Raw genomic sequence first — 15,207 nt, forward strand, 5'->3', positions numbered from 1 at the left:
GACAGGCAGAAAAGCTGACAGATGAACGCGCAGTTTGAAAGTAGGAAATGACTTTCCAATACTGAGAGGGGATTTCCTGCCAGGAGTGGAGAATCATCCACAAGCAGCAGAGAGCAGCAGCTCCCTCTCTGGACGTGCAGCTAACACAGGACTGCCCACACGTCCCTCTGGTGTGGAAGCCAGGCCCTTGGTGTGCAGAGGTCACTCATCCAGGGGGCCATGCAGGACTCAGGTCCTAAATGAGGTGGCAGGAGGTTCTCCGACCTGGCCCTTGAAGGGCTCTGTAGCCGTCAGGGCTCTCCAGAGACAGAGAACCAGCAGAGTGAATGTGCGTGTGTGTGCACAGAGAGAGATTTATTTTAAGGAATTGGCTCGTGTCATGGCGAGGGCTGGCAAATCCAAAACCTGCAGGGCAGGCCAACGAGCTGGAGACCCTGGGAAGAGCTGAAGGCCGTCTGCTGGCAGACCTCCCTCTTCCTTGGGGACTTCCGTCCTTTTCTCACGAAAGCCTTCCCCTGATTGGGCGAGGCCCACCCACGCCACAGAGTGTCGTCGGCTTTACTGCAAGTCCACTGACTTAAATGTTACTTTCATCTGAAAAATACCTTCACGGTGACACCTGGACTGGTGTTTGACCAAATATCTGGGCGCCGCAGCCCAGACAAAGTAACACGACAGGCAGACCCTAGCGCGTGCAGGGAGTGGCCAGTCCAGGAGAATCTGGGCTCCAACGTGGGGGCAGGTCACCTGACAGCTCTCTCTCTCCTTGACACTGGGCTGGGGCCCCAGCTCTGCCACTTACAGGTGTGTGACCTATAGGCGAATCACTGAACTCCTCCGGGCCTCTGTGTCCTCATCTGTAAGTGCGGACAATCACAGTGCCGACCAACAGGGATGGCTCAAACGAGATCAACACACACAGAGCACTTAGAGCTCACCTGGCCGGAAGCGAGCTACCGCTCGCTGCTCCGTTACCAGGCTGCCCTGTGGCACAGTTTTTCTGTCCTTAAATCAGATCTAAACTCTTACACTTTGGGAAATAAAAACCAGCTGGAGACGTCCCTGATAACATTCTGGGTATTTTGAATTTATTTTTCTTCCCACACACGTATCATATGGTATAAATAATTTTGCTTTTTTCACTTAAAATGTAACCATAAGCATTTTCCTATATTATGAAAATCTTTCATCAGCCCCATTTTTATGAAAACGATATAAAATCTTCTAGCACATAAATATATAACTTATTTATTATCATCTATTGTTTCCAAATTTTTACTATTGTAAATGATTTTCATAAACATCTTCTCACCTCTTTATTTCTTTGTCCAAATTCTTTCTCCTCCCTTAATTCCCCAAAGTGGAATCCCTAAACCAAAGAGGAAGGCTCTTGAGAAACGGTGATGAATCACTTCCCAAAGACTTGTTTTAATTCAGCTGCCGAAAAGGTGGGTAGCGGCCTCCTCTGCAGCTGCTCAGACCCCACAATGTGCATTTTAGGAGCTACTCTCTGGCATCGTCTTGATCTCTTTTCTTTCTTTTCCCTTTAATGCCCACAAAGTTCTAGTTGTGAAAACTTTCAATCCCAGGCAGAGCAAGGTGGCACACACCTGGGTATTCATCATTCAGAACTCACAAATGATAGATTTTTCTTACAGTTTAAGAAAGTTCTTATAGTTTCTTAAATTCTTATAGTTTCTTACAGTTCTTACTGTCATTGCTTGAGGTCTTTTTATTATAAGAAACAAAACACTGCAGACACAGGCCTCCTTCACGTCCCTGGGGCCTGTCCTCCCTCCTCTCCCAGGGCAACAATTACAGCGAAGTTGGCACACGGACAGCTAGCCTACACTCTCACTACTATGTGTCCATGGGGAAATCAGAGAATTGTTTTGGTGTTTCTGAAATGTAGGTAAACGATGTAAAGCGTTAGTTCTGCACCTTGCTCCTCCCTAAGTGTTGCATTAAAACAAACTAAGAGGCGAAATAAACAAAAAACGCCTCTTAAGGACCCTGGCAGGACCTGTATCACCTGCTCTAATAACATCATGTCCCACCATTTCCTCTCTTCCAGAAAACAAAGTTCATCATGAGTCCAGTAAAAAACATACAGATGTTTTTAATTCCCAGAATCACATGGTAATGAAAATGCTACGTGTCAAAACTTGTAGAGAACAGCTAAAGTTGTTCCTGCAGGGGAATGTGTAGCCTTAACAGAATGACTGAAAACCAAGGAGCTCTAAGCATCTCACTTAAGACATAAAAGCAACAGCTGAATAAACCCCAGAAAAGTAGAAGGAAGAGGATAAATGAGTGAAACAGAAAACAAAGAAAAATATAAATAACGAACGTCCATTATTTGGGAAGGCTAATGAAATACATACACTAATCTCTGGCAAGAATGATCAAGAAAAAAACACATAAATAAACAATATTTGGAATTAAGTGGATACGACTATAGATATATTCGAGATTAAAATACTAATAAAACAATATGATAAGAATCTTCATGACAATACATTTTAAATTTAAAATAAAATAGACAGGACTTCCCTGATGGCACAATGGTTAAGAATCCGCCTGCCAGTGCAGGGAACACGGGTTCGAGTCCTGGTCTGGGAAGATCCCACGTGCCGCGGAGCAACTAAGCCTGTGCACCACAACTACTGAGCCTGCACTCCAGAGCCTGCGAGCCACAACTACTGAGCCCACATGCCACAACTACTGAAGCCCACACACCTAGAGCCCGTGCACCGCTACAAAGAGTAGCCCCCACTCGCCACAGCTAGAGAAAGCCCATGCGCAGCAACGAAGACCCAATGCAGCCAAAAATAAATTAATTAATTAAAATAAATAAAATAAAATAAAATAGACAAATTCCTAACAAGAATTATGACAACTGAACTTACTGAGGAAAAAAATTAAAATTTGAAGAGCCCTATGATTTAAAGTAGGATAACTGGGGCTTCCCCGGTGGCACAGTGGTTAAGAACCCACCTGCCAATACAGTGGACACGGGTTCAAGCTCTGGTCCGGGAAGATCCCACAAGCCACGGAGCAACTAAGCCCCTGCGCCACAACTACTGAGCCTGCGCTCTAGAGCCCGTGAGCCACAACTGCTAAGCCTGGGCGCCTAGAGCCCGTGCTCCGCAACAAGAGAAGCCACTGCAATGAGAAGCCCACGCACCGCAACGAAGAGTAGCCCCCGCTCACTGCAACTAGAGAAAGCCCGCACACAACAATGAAGACCCAACACAGCCAAAAATAAAATAAATAAAATTTTTTAAAAATAGGATAACTGAATCAGTAGTTTCTCATAAAGAAAGCACCAAGCTTGAATGGTACCAAACTTTCAAGGAACAGATCATTCCAGTCTTATCCAAACTCTCCCATTCTGTGAGACTGGTATAACACGGATGCCAAAACCAGAGACAAAATGCGTGAGAAAGAAAAATTTAGCTGATTTCACTCATAAACAAAGATGGAAAAATCCTAAACAAAACATTAGCAAGCAGAATCCAGCCTTATGCACAAAATAAAGGTAAAAGTAAAGTGTAAACACACCATGACCAAGATGGGTTCATCCTGGTCATGCAAAGACGACGTAACATCCGAAATTCTTAAGTGCGCTTCACCACATGATCAGATTAAAGGGAAACATGATCATCTCAACAATGCATAAAAAGATTCTGATAAAACCCAACAACCATGACGTTAAGTAAAACAAAAAAACATTTAGTAAATGAGAAATGGAAAGACATTTTCTTCACTTGAGAAGTATATCTACCAAAACCTAAAACAAACGTAATCTTTCCTGGGAGAAAACTTCAGAAGTGCATTCTCACTGCTGCTCCAGTTAAGGCGAGGAAAATAAATACAAGTATAAGAAAGTAGTAACGACTCTCATTCACAAACAACATATCTACATAAAGAACACAAAAGAGACCTACCATCCAATTATTAGAAATGCTAAGAGAATCCAGAAAGCTTTTTGGACGTAAGCTTCATAGAGAAGACTCAATCCTATTTCTGTACACCAACAACAAACAGAAAATGTAATTTTAAAAATATACCACGTAGAATATCCACACAAAATATTAACTACCTAGAAATAAATCTAATAACTATGTGCCAGGCTTTTATGGAAAAATCCTTTTGCGATATAATGCACATACAGTTAAATCCCCCCGTTTTGGTGTACAGTCCTGAGCCTTCGTCTAACCACCAGCACAATCAGAATGGAGAGCATTTCCATCACCCCGAAAAGTTCCCTTGTGCCCCTGAAGCTGTCCTCTTGGGCCCAGTGTCCTGTGTACCCAGTGGAATGTGTATGGCACTTAGGACAACGCCATCCAGTGCCAAGGGGCTGAGCTAGGGAAGGGTGAGTGGTAGCAAAGAACAGGGTAGACAGGAATGTTCCATTAATGGGACCCTGCTGGACAAAAGCTAACAGGTTCTTGGGCACAAAGCAGTTGGATGTTTTTGTTCAGTGGGACAACAGCTTCCCCCACACCCATGGGTTTCTCCAACCTCTAGCCCTGAAGCCCAGAGAGGTTAAGTCATGAACCCAGAGTCACAAAGCACCTGGGTGGCAGAAGTCCCAAACTCTCTACCCTCCACGGCCGCAGACCCCCCACTACCCCCCGCACAGTCACAACCTCCCCACCATGAACTCTGCTTCCTGGCCTTTCTCTTCAGCCCAGAGGCCCAAGGCGTAGCAAGAGGAGGCAAGTGCAAACGCCACATGAGCTTCACACTGACTTTTAAATGGTTTGGTGAAACGAGGCCTCCAGAGGCAGGTCTAAATGCTACCAGATGAGTCAGGAGGGTGGCGACTTCGCAGTGGCTGCAGCGAGCAGGGTGGGAGGGGCTCGGCTGCCCCTGGGCCTCGGCGCCAGGTCCACCACCAAAGCCCTTACGTCCCCAACAGAAGGGGTACCTGGCTTCCTGGCCCACCCCACCTGGAGATCCGGTGGGCCTCAGAGGAGAGGAGGACTCCATGCCCCATGCTCCTCCAGGGCTCAGCCTCACTCACTGGCAGTGGGCCTGCCCTTCCCACTGCCCTGGTCCCGGAAGAGCCCCCAAAGGGCAGGAGCCAACTCCGTTCAGGCCGTGTGCCCAGCTCTCAGCGCAGTAACCACAGGGCATGTCTGCAGGTGAGTGGGTGGCGGGTGGAGACAGGGCACCCTCAGGCCTCCCCACGTAGACCTTCCCCTCTCCCCTCCAGGATGGCCGCCCCTCCACGCATCGGCCTGCCAGATTCCCACCTGGGTTCAGACTCCTCAGTGTTCCCCGGCGATCCCGTGGCCCTGCATGGTGATGGACGGACTAGACCATGAACACCTCCAAGGCAGGACACAGCTGGGCTCCAACTCTGTCTTCCCCACTTATTTGCTGTGTGACCTTAAGCAAGTCACTTAAAGCCCCTGTGCCTGTTCCTCATTTGTAAAATGAGGTTAATAACAGCACCTAACTTACCACCTCACAACAGTCAGAACGGCCATCATTAAAAAGTCTACAAATAACAAATGCTGGAGAGGGTGTGGAGAAAAGGGAACCCTCCTACACGGTTGGTGGGAATGTAAGTTGGTGCAGCCACTGGAAAACAGTATGGAGGTTCCTCAGAAAACTAAAAATAGAATTACCATATGACGCAGCAATCCCACTCCTGGGCATATATCCAGACAAAACTATAATTCAAAAAGATACACCCAGGCTTCCCTGGTGGTGCAGTGGTTGGGAGTCCGCCTGCCGATGCAGGGGGCGCGGGTTTGTGCCCCGGTCTGGGAGGATCCCACATGCCGCGGAGCGGCTGGGCCCGTGAGCCATGGCCGCTGGGCCTGCGCGTCCGGAGCCTGTGCTCCGCGGCGGGAGAGGCCACAGCAGTGAGAGGCCCGCGTACCGCAAAAAAAAAAAAAAAAAAGATACACCCACCCCTATGCTCATAGCAGCACTATTCACAACAGCCAAGACACAGAAACAACCTAAATGTCCATCGACAGATGAATGGGTAAAGAAGATGTGGTACATATATACAGTGGAATACTACTCAGCCATGAAAAAGAAAGAAATAATGCCATTTTCAGCAACATGGATGCAGCTAGAGATTATCATACTAAGTGAAGTAAGCCAGGCAGAGAAAGACAATACCATATGATATCACTGATACGTGGAATCTAAAATATGACACAAATGAACTTATCTACAAAACAGAAACAGACTCACAGACATAGAGAACAGACTTGTGGTTGCCGAGGGCAGAGGGATGGAGTGGGAGTTTGGGATTAGCAGCTGCAAACTATTACACAGAGAATGGATAAACAAGGTCCTACCGTGTAGCACAGGGAGCTATATTCAATACCCCGGGATAAACCGTACTGGGAAAGAGTAATAACAAGAGCGCCTAACTTCCATGCATTTTACTTCAGCAAATTAAATGAGCAAATACATACAAAACGTTTTCGACGTTTATCGTCTGTGTCCCCAGTGCCCAGGTCTCAGAAACACCTGTTGACTGACTCACTGGCTGGGCAAACAACTTTGCCCCAGTCACCTCGCCGTGGCCTCTTTCTGGTAACAATGCTGCAGGTGCCGAGCAGTGATGTGGAGGCCACAGAGTATAGACTCTGGAGCCAGGCTGCCAGGTTCCAATCCCAGCCCCACCAACTTCTCACTGTGTGACACCAGGTGGCCCCTCAACCTCTCTGTTTCTGGGCTGTAAATGGAGGTGGTCATGTTTGTGCCCTGAAGAACAGCTGGGGGATGGGACAGAGGATGTGTAAAAGGTGCACGGTGAGCCCTCGAGAAGGCACTGTCGTTACGGCCATTAATAAGGATACCTTTGGGCTTCCCTGGTGGCGCAGTGGTTGAGAGTCCACCTGCAGATGCAGGGGACACGGGTTCGTGCTCCGGTCCGGGAAGATCCCACATGCCGCGGAGCGACTGGGCCCGTGAGCCATGGCCGCTGAGCCTGCGCCTCCGGAGCCTGTGCTCCGTAACGGGAGAGGCCACAACAGTGAGAGACCTGCGTACCGCAAAAAAAATAAATAAATAAAGATACCTTTCCTTGCCCTCCTCCCTGGAAAGGCTGGGAAAGGGAGGCGAGGAAGCCGAGGACAGGGGAGTGATGAGGCCGTGATCACCCCGTCAGAAGGGACTGATAAATGGAGCCGGATCCAGAAAGGATTTCACAAGCCCCTCAAGTTGGCTGTAAATAAGGTGCTGGAGCCCAGGAAGGGGCTGCCTCGGCAGAGATAAATAGAGACAGACGGCCCACCACCCGTCGCCAGCAACCCCACCAGAGGCCCCAGCTCCAGGGCTGGCGTGTCAGTGGGCTTCAGGAGGCTCAGAAATTACCCCCTTTCAGTGGGTGCCCCCTGAAGATGGGGGGCAGGGACAAGCCAGGCTGGAGGGGACAAGTAGAGAGACTCAGCAAACAGTGGAGGGGCCTGCAGCCCCCGAACCTCCCCCAAGGCCCAGCTCGGGCCAGGCTCTGCGCTTAGCAGCAGAGACGGTGGAGATGAATATGGCCCAGCCCCGTCCCCAGGGAGCCCACAGCCTGTGAGAGCCATCAGGTGAGAGTCCAGCCCTGGAGCGGTTGATCCAGGGCCAGACGCTGCCTGGAAGGAGAGCCCCTGACAGATCTCGGGCAGACCGGGCGGAAGAGCAGGTGCTGAGCATGGGGAAGGGCCTTGGCGGGGTCCCTGGTCCTGTCCAGAGGGGGAGGCGGGGCAGGCGGACAGGCCCAGGTCACGCCCGCACTGCCCTAGGGCCTCACATCACCCTGGGGGCTGCTCTTATCCCCACGTACAGCTGAGGAGACTGAGGCACACAGAGGCTAAGAAACTTGCCCGAGGCCGCTTGGCTAATACGCTGAGCCAGAATGTGACCCCGCCCCCAACCCCCCAGGTGCATTAATGCCTCTCGGGCAATAGGAAGCCACCGAAGGTTACTGAGGGAGGGAGGGGCCTGGCTGCCCTATGAGGGGCTGGGGGGAGGGGGAACGGAGGATGAGGCTGGAGGTGGAGGCCTGAGCACAACCCAGTCCGTGGCAGCGAGAAGCAGCTCCGGGACAGCAGAGCCGGGGCCACGTCAGAGTTTGGCAGTGATGGCAGCAGATGTGCCAGCCCTGAGGGCGGCAGGGGCAGGTCTGCAAGCCTCCTCCGATTGGCATTTCCCACCCCTTCCTCACGAGGTCAAGCACAGGTGGCCCACAAGTCCACTTCCCAGCTCTGCTGCCAGGCCCAGCTGGTGCCCACTTCCTCTCTCTTCCCAGAACCCACATCCCTGGTCCAAGGCCGGGGCCTCCTGGCTGCTCTGAAACACAGCGATGATGATGTGGCTTGGGACACCCCATTTTCAAAAGTCCCCACTTTACCTTTGCTGGGGGAGGCTGGCCCCAGTCTCTGCTGTTCTGCCCTGCGGCTCACCTGCAGCTCAACTATCCAAGAAAGAGGGAAGCCGTTTCCCTCCATCGGGTCTGCGATGGGGGCAGGGCGGACAGGTGGGTGGCGTCCTCCCAGCGAAGTCTACGCAGCCCCGCCCTGCCTGGCACAGACCCAGCTGGGTGCAAGAGTAACTAAACATGAAATTCAGATTAATGTTCTGTTTAGTCAGGATGTGACTTTCAAATCAGGCCCCGAGTCCACTCAGATTGACAGTAACCCATCTCCCAGAGCCCATCAATTAGCACCTGGTCCCCAGGCCCACCAGCCCCTTCGGCATCCAAGCAAGCGGCTTTCGCAGAGAAGCCCAGCGCATCGAGACAGGCGGGCGGGGGGCTTTGTGCCAAGACAGGCGGGTTGACACATCCCAGGCCCTGCCTTCCAAGGTCAGGGTCCCCCCCCACCCCGACCCGGGCTTCCACACCAGCCTTCCCCCAAAACCTCCGGTTGATGTGGGCTTTTCCAGCTTTATTGAGGGACAACTGACAAATGTGTAAGATATTTAAAGTGTATGTCATGGTGATTTGATATACGGATTCAGAGTGGGACGATTCCTCCTATCTAGTTAATTAGCACAGCCGTCACATCACACATTTATCATGTTTGCCTTTCTTTCTTTCTTCTTTTTTCCTTTTTTTTTTTTTTTGCTGAGAACATTTAAGTTCTACTCTCTTAGCAAAGTTCAATTATACAATACAATGTTATCAACCATAGTTACCGTGTTTTATGTTAGATCCTCACCCCTTATTCCTCCTACAGCTGAAAGTTTGTAACCTCTCACTAACCTCTCCCTCGTCCCCTCTTGCCCCACCCCCCAAGCCCTATTGCCCTGGCAACGACTTTTCTACTCTCCGTTTCTATGAATTTGACTTTTTTTTAAGATTCCACGTATAAGTGATACCAGGCAGTACCCGTCTGTCTCTGTCTGACTCATCTCACTTGCATGGTGCCCTCAAGGTCCAGCCGTGTTGTCACACATGGCAGGAGGTCCTTTCCGTGGCTGGATGAGATTCTGGTTGGTTTTTTCCCATTAATTTTGCTGCACTTTGCCATCTGCTACCATCGGTCCACACGAGAGCCAAGAGAAGATGCAGTCACTGGCCCCTTCGATGCACTCCCCTTTCCCTGTGGCCCCTCCGGGCCTGGCTCTGGCCAGCTGAAGGCTGTCCCTGCACTGGGACACCAAAGACACTGTGACCTGACGGTGTGCCCTGTTCCTGGCACCTCCTGTCTCACGCTCACCTTTGGCAGGTGCTCGACTCTCCTGACAGCCATTTCCGCACCTGAGAAATGGGGCGACACCACCCCCTGCAGAGACCTGGCCGTGCCCGCGCGTGAGCGGCTCAGTGACGCTCAACAAGTATTTATTCAGGCCTCCCGTGTCCCAGGCCCCATCCTGGGCGGGCAGGGGGGTCAGGGGTGGACACCAGAGTGAACATATGGACCAAACTTTCTGCCCTCACGCAGCTGACGTTCCAGGCAGTGGTTCTTAACAGGGGTGGGTTTCTTCCCCCAGAGGCCACTTGACAATGTTGAGATGTGTCTGGTATTCACAAGTCTGGGGGTGGGGCTGCTCCGGGCCTCGGGTGGGGGGAGGACACAGATGCTACTCAACATCGTCTAACGGACCGGGCAGGCGCCCCACAGAGGGTGACGCAGCCCCAAACAGCAAGAGCGCTAGAGCTGAGGAGCACTGTTCTAGGGCGAGAGACAGAAAACAAGACAAACGAAGAAAACGAACAGATCGCTGGAAAGTGCTAAGAGCTAAAGAGTCAGCCCCACACATGGAAGCAAGAGCCGGGCTCCATCTTTGCCAGCACAGCAAGAATGAGATTTCGCAGGCAGGAAGTGCTCCCAAGCCTGAGACCCAGAGGCAGGCTGCCCACCTGGCACGGAACCAGGCTGGAGATGGCCCATGGTGGCTGCCGGTGGACGCGCCTGGGCCCCCAGAAGTGAATGGGGCCAGGCCCCTGCCCGCCGAGACCACCAGCCTAGCAGAGGCAACACACACATCGTGCCCAGTGCCCTGGCCACCTGTGGGCTGTGTGCTTTTCAGCAGGTGGCCTAACCCTCTCTCTCAGCCTCAGTTCTCCCGTATGTAAAATGGGGACAGTGGTGGGACTATTTTAGGGTCGAATGGGACCTAGCCATAGGAGTTGCTCAGTCAAGGGTCACTGGTGTCATGGTACACAGTGGGGGTGGGGAGGTTCTGGAACACTGAGAGGAGGGAATGGTGAGGATGCCATCGGGACACAGAGGAGCTCAGAGAGGCTTCCCTGGGAAGGGACACCCACCTGGGGTCTCAAATGCAGAAGTTCACCAGGTAGTTAGATCAGGAAGGAAAGTAAGACAAAGGGACCCACTGGGTGGGTGTCACTGGGGCGTACATGTGTGTGTTTGGGAAGAAACTGGGGGACAGGGAGGGACAGGGCAGGAGGTGACACTGCAGCCCAGCACCTGCAAGGCCGTGATTGCCACACCCAGGACTTTACTTCGTCCTCACCTCCTAACTGCCCCCGACAGTCTGCTCTCGCCTCAGCAGCCAGAGGTTCCCTTGAAACCCAAAGTCTGACCTTTCCCTCCCATCACAGGCAGTGTGCAAGCCACGTCCTTACAGAACACCAAAACCTATTGGGACTGACATGCACACACCGCTGTATTTGAAATGGACAACCAACAAGGACCTACTGTAGAGCACAGGGAACTCTGCTCGATATTCTGTGATAACCTAAAGAGGAAAAGAATTTGAAAAAGAATGGATACATGTATACGTAAAACGGAATCACTCTGCTGTGCACCTGAAACTAACATGACATTGTAAGTCAACTATAGTCCAACGTAAAATAAAAATTAAAAAATAAAACCCACAGCTGACACTACCCAGACCTCACCCTCTCAGCCCCTCTCTCTTACTCCCCCACGCCTCCTCCGCTCCAGCCACACTGGCCTCCTTGCTGTTCCAGAAACACTGCTGGCACACTCCTGCCTCAGGGCCTTTGTATCTGCTGTGCCCTCTACCAGGAGTCCACTCCCATCAGTACTCCAGGGTTTGCTCCACCCTCCTTCAGGGCTTTGCGCAGTCAGTGATGATGTCAAAGAGAACATGACCTTTGAGCTGGGCCTTGAGAGAGAGTAGGGGTTTGTCAAACGAAGGAAGGGAGCCCCTTCCAGGCAGAGGGGTCCTGCAGAGCTGGAGGGTGCTGTGTGGGAGAGCACGGCAGACGGAGCTGAGGCCCAGCAGGGAGGCCTGTTAGAGATGACCCAGAGGAGAGAGGCAAGAAGGAGTTGCCACGCCTCAAAGGTGTGGAGCTCGGAGACCCGGAGCCATCAAGGAGGGGAGCTCTGAAGGTCTGGCCCCACCCAGAATGGAGGGACAGAGGTAGCATCCACAGACACCATCTCTATCCCATGTCACTTATCCTCCTTGGAAATAGAGGCCAGCAGGGCTGGACTTTCCTGGTGGCGCAGTGGTTAAGAATCCGCCTGCCAGTGCAGGGGACACGGGTTCGAGCCCTGGTCCGGGGAGATCCCACATGCCACGGAGCAACTAAGCCAGTGCGCCACAACTACTGAGCCTGCGCTCTAGAGCCCCTGAGCCTCAACTACTGAGCCCGCGTGCCACAACTAATGAATCCCGCATGCCTTGAGCCCGTGCTCTGCAACAAGAGAAGCCACCGCAATGAGGAGCCCGCACACTGCAGTGAAGAGTAGCCCCCACTCGCCGCTACTAGAGAAAGCCCACGCACAGCAACGAAGACCCAATGCAGCCAAAAACAAATAAATTAATTAATTAAAAAAAAAAAAAAGAATCTGCCTGCCAATGCAGGGAACACGGGTTCAAGCCCTGGTCTGGGAAGAACCCACGTGCCGCGGAGCAACTAAGCCCGTGCGCCACGACTACTGAGCCTGTGCTCTAGAGCCTGCGAGCCACAACTACTGAAGCCCACCCGCCTAGAGCCCGTGCTCCACAGCAAGAGAAGCCACTACAATGAGAATCCCGCGCACCGCAATGAAGACCCAACACAGCCAAAAATAAATAAATTAATTAAATAATTCTTTAAAAAAAAAACATCAGGGCCAAACGGCTTGCCCCACCTCCAACCCAAGGTAACCCTGTCCAGATCCGGCTGCGTCACTCCCTTGCTTTCCTTCACAGATAGGTCGGCATCATTGCCAAAAGCTCCCTATTTTGTTTTTAGATTTGTAAGTTATGGCGCTTATCGACTCTATAATCTTTTAAACGTACCTTCTCTCGCAATAGCATATGGTTAATTAAGATCATCTGTTTCGTCGCACACACCTGCGGCTGTTCATTTTGCCGGCCGTGTGGCATTCCACCGGATGACTCTTCCGTAGCTGACTCGTCCAGTCTCCGGGTGACGTGCACCGGGCTGGTTCCCAGGCTCTGCGAGGGAACAAGGAGCTGCTGAGAACACTCTGCTGCGTGGCTCCTTCTGTGCGGGCGGAACTGCTGGTCCTGAGGCACTGAAGGCCCACCTTTAGCAGATCCTGCCAAGCCTGTTTCCAAAGGGGTGGCACCAATTCGCACTCCCACCTGCTACGGACAAGCCTCCTGATTGGTCCACATGCCTGCCAATGATTGGTTGGGACATAGGCACGTAATGTCCATCTGGCCAATGAGATTGAGGAGAGGGCTGCCCCAAGGGATGCCGGGAGATTCCCTTAATTCCAGGAAGGACGCAGAGGGGAGAGTACCTCTCCTCTTCGTCTGCGCGTCATTGTGTCCAGATGTGATTCTCCAGCCACCTTGTGACCACCAGGAACGCCCAGCAGAGCAGAGAAATGGAAAGATCTGGGTCTTAGCGTCCATCAAGGAGCCCCTGAATTAACCACCCCTGGAGCTGCCCTGCCTTTGGATTTCTGCTTGTTACAGGGAACTGTGAATTTCTTTGTTGTTTTAGTGATTCTGAGCCGAGTTTGCTATTACTTTCCGTTGAATGCGCCCCAGCTGCCTCCCCACCTCGTTGTCGAGCAATTCCGTGGTGCCTTACTCTCCTTTGCAGCAAATTCTTTTTCTGCTTAAATCGGCCAGATTTGATTTCGGTTACTTACAGCTTAGAACCCTGATGATACAGAGGAGAGGCTTAACACAGGCCTGTCTGCCAACGAGCAATGGCGTTGAGACAGAAATGAGGGAGTTTGCTCGGAGGTGGAGATGAGAGAAGGTGGAGTTCCGAAGGTTAACCACCCACTCTCAGGTGGGAACCTGGGAGGTCAGAGGGCAGGAAAACAGCAGGGGGCAGATCCTGGAAGGACTTGAACACCGAGCAGAAGAATATTGAGTTTATTCTTAAGGTCATGAGATTTTGACCAAAAGGGTCGCCTACTGGAATTGACATTTCAGGGAATTTGCCTGGACTTAGGGTCCTTGGGGAGGGGCCTCTGGCATCCTCTGAGCTCCTCCAGAGCCAGTCAGGTCCCCACACCATCTCAGCGAATCCACACAGCTCCCTTCTGAGGGAGAGATTAATCTCTTTTCCAGATGAAAGGTCTGGGGTGCAAATCGGGAAGCGACCTGCCCACGCTGGCCAGCTGGGTAGGGGCACAGCGAGAATTGACAGGCACCAAACCTAGGCTCTTTCAATCACATCCTGCTGCAACCCCATGCATTAGAAGAGAGTTTGCGCTCCAGGTCTGATCCTGCCAAAATCGTCTGTGCTGCTCCAGGAAGGGAGAAACCTCTACACCGATCAGCAAAATGTTTCTGTAACTCTTAAGAGCCAGTGACCAGGTCACTAGCTTTAAGGCTGTCTCATCACACGGCTGCCAAGGCCAATAAGTGATATTCCATCTTTTTATGCAACATTAATTTAAACAAAGCCTTTGCCAGATGATGATGCTTGTTTGTGTGTAATAAAGGCAGTTGAAGACATCTTAGAGCAACGCAGGAGCACTGAGGGAGAAAGGTGGAACCTTGTCGGGGTCTCAGGGCAACGAGGGGTAGCTCTTGGACCCTGGCCTGGGAGGCAGAGTCCAGAAGCTGTACTGCTTCTGCCGGGAAACGCCAAGCTGAGCTCTCTGCCAGCCTCTTCCCGGCCTGAACAACGTGCACAGGGCATGGGAGTTATGAGGCTTTTGCAGAAACTCAGGGACAGTGATGAAGAGACAGCAATTCCTGCCATCTGCAGGGACCAGGCACTCTGGGGATAGATGCTATTTGATTCTCTCAGTCACCCCCTAAGGTAAGTGCTGCCCTTACCATCCTCATTGTATAGGTGGGAAATTGAGGCCCAGGGTTACTGGGAGACTCGCTCAAGCTCACACAGCTGACAGGTCCTGGACCCGAGCCCAGGGCTGTCTGATTCTGAGTCCAGTCCACTCACCTGCCCCTCACTGTGTGAGCACAGAATGACCAGGGAGGCTTCGTGGAGGAGGAGGCATTTGTGCTGAGCCCTGAAGGGTAAGTAAGAGCCAGAGTGGTTTAGGGCAGGGAAAGGCCTTTCCCAGAAAGGAGAGAAGGACGAGCTTAGGCACAGAGGTGAGCAGCCAGGAGGCAAAGCTGCAGGTCAAAACAGAGTCCTTTCAACCCTCCATGGTTCTCTCTTTTAAATTCATCTCAAGATGGGGAGCTGGAAGAAGCTACGTCCCAAAGGAAGATTTGGGGTTCCCTTTCTCCCTGGAACAAAACTTAGGCCAAAAAGATTTTTTTTCATTTATCTATTTATTTTTGGCTGCGTTGGGTCTTCATTGCTGCGTGTGGACTTTCTCTAGTTGCGGCGAGCGGGGGCTACTCTTCGTTGCG

The sequence above is a fragment of the Pseudorca crassidens genome, chromosome 4, assembly GCF_039906515.1.
Source record: "Pseudorca crassidens isolate mPseCra1 chromosome 4, mPseCra1.hap1, whole genome shotgun sequence".
In the NCBI taxonomy this organism is placed as follows: Eukaryota; Metazoa; Chordata; class Mammalia; order Artiodactyla; family Delphinidae; genus Pseudorca; species Pseudorca crassidens.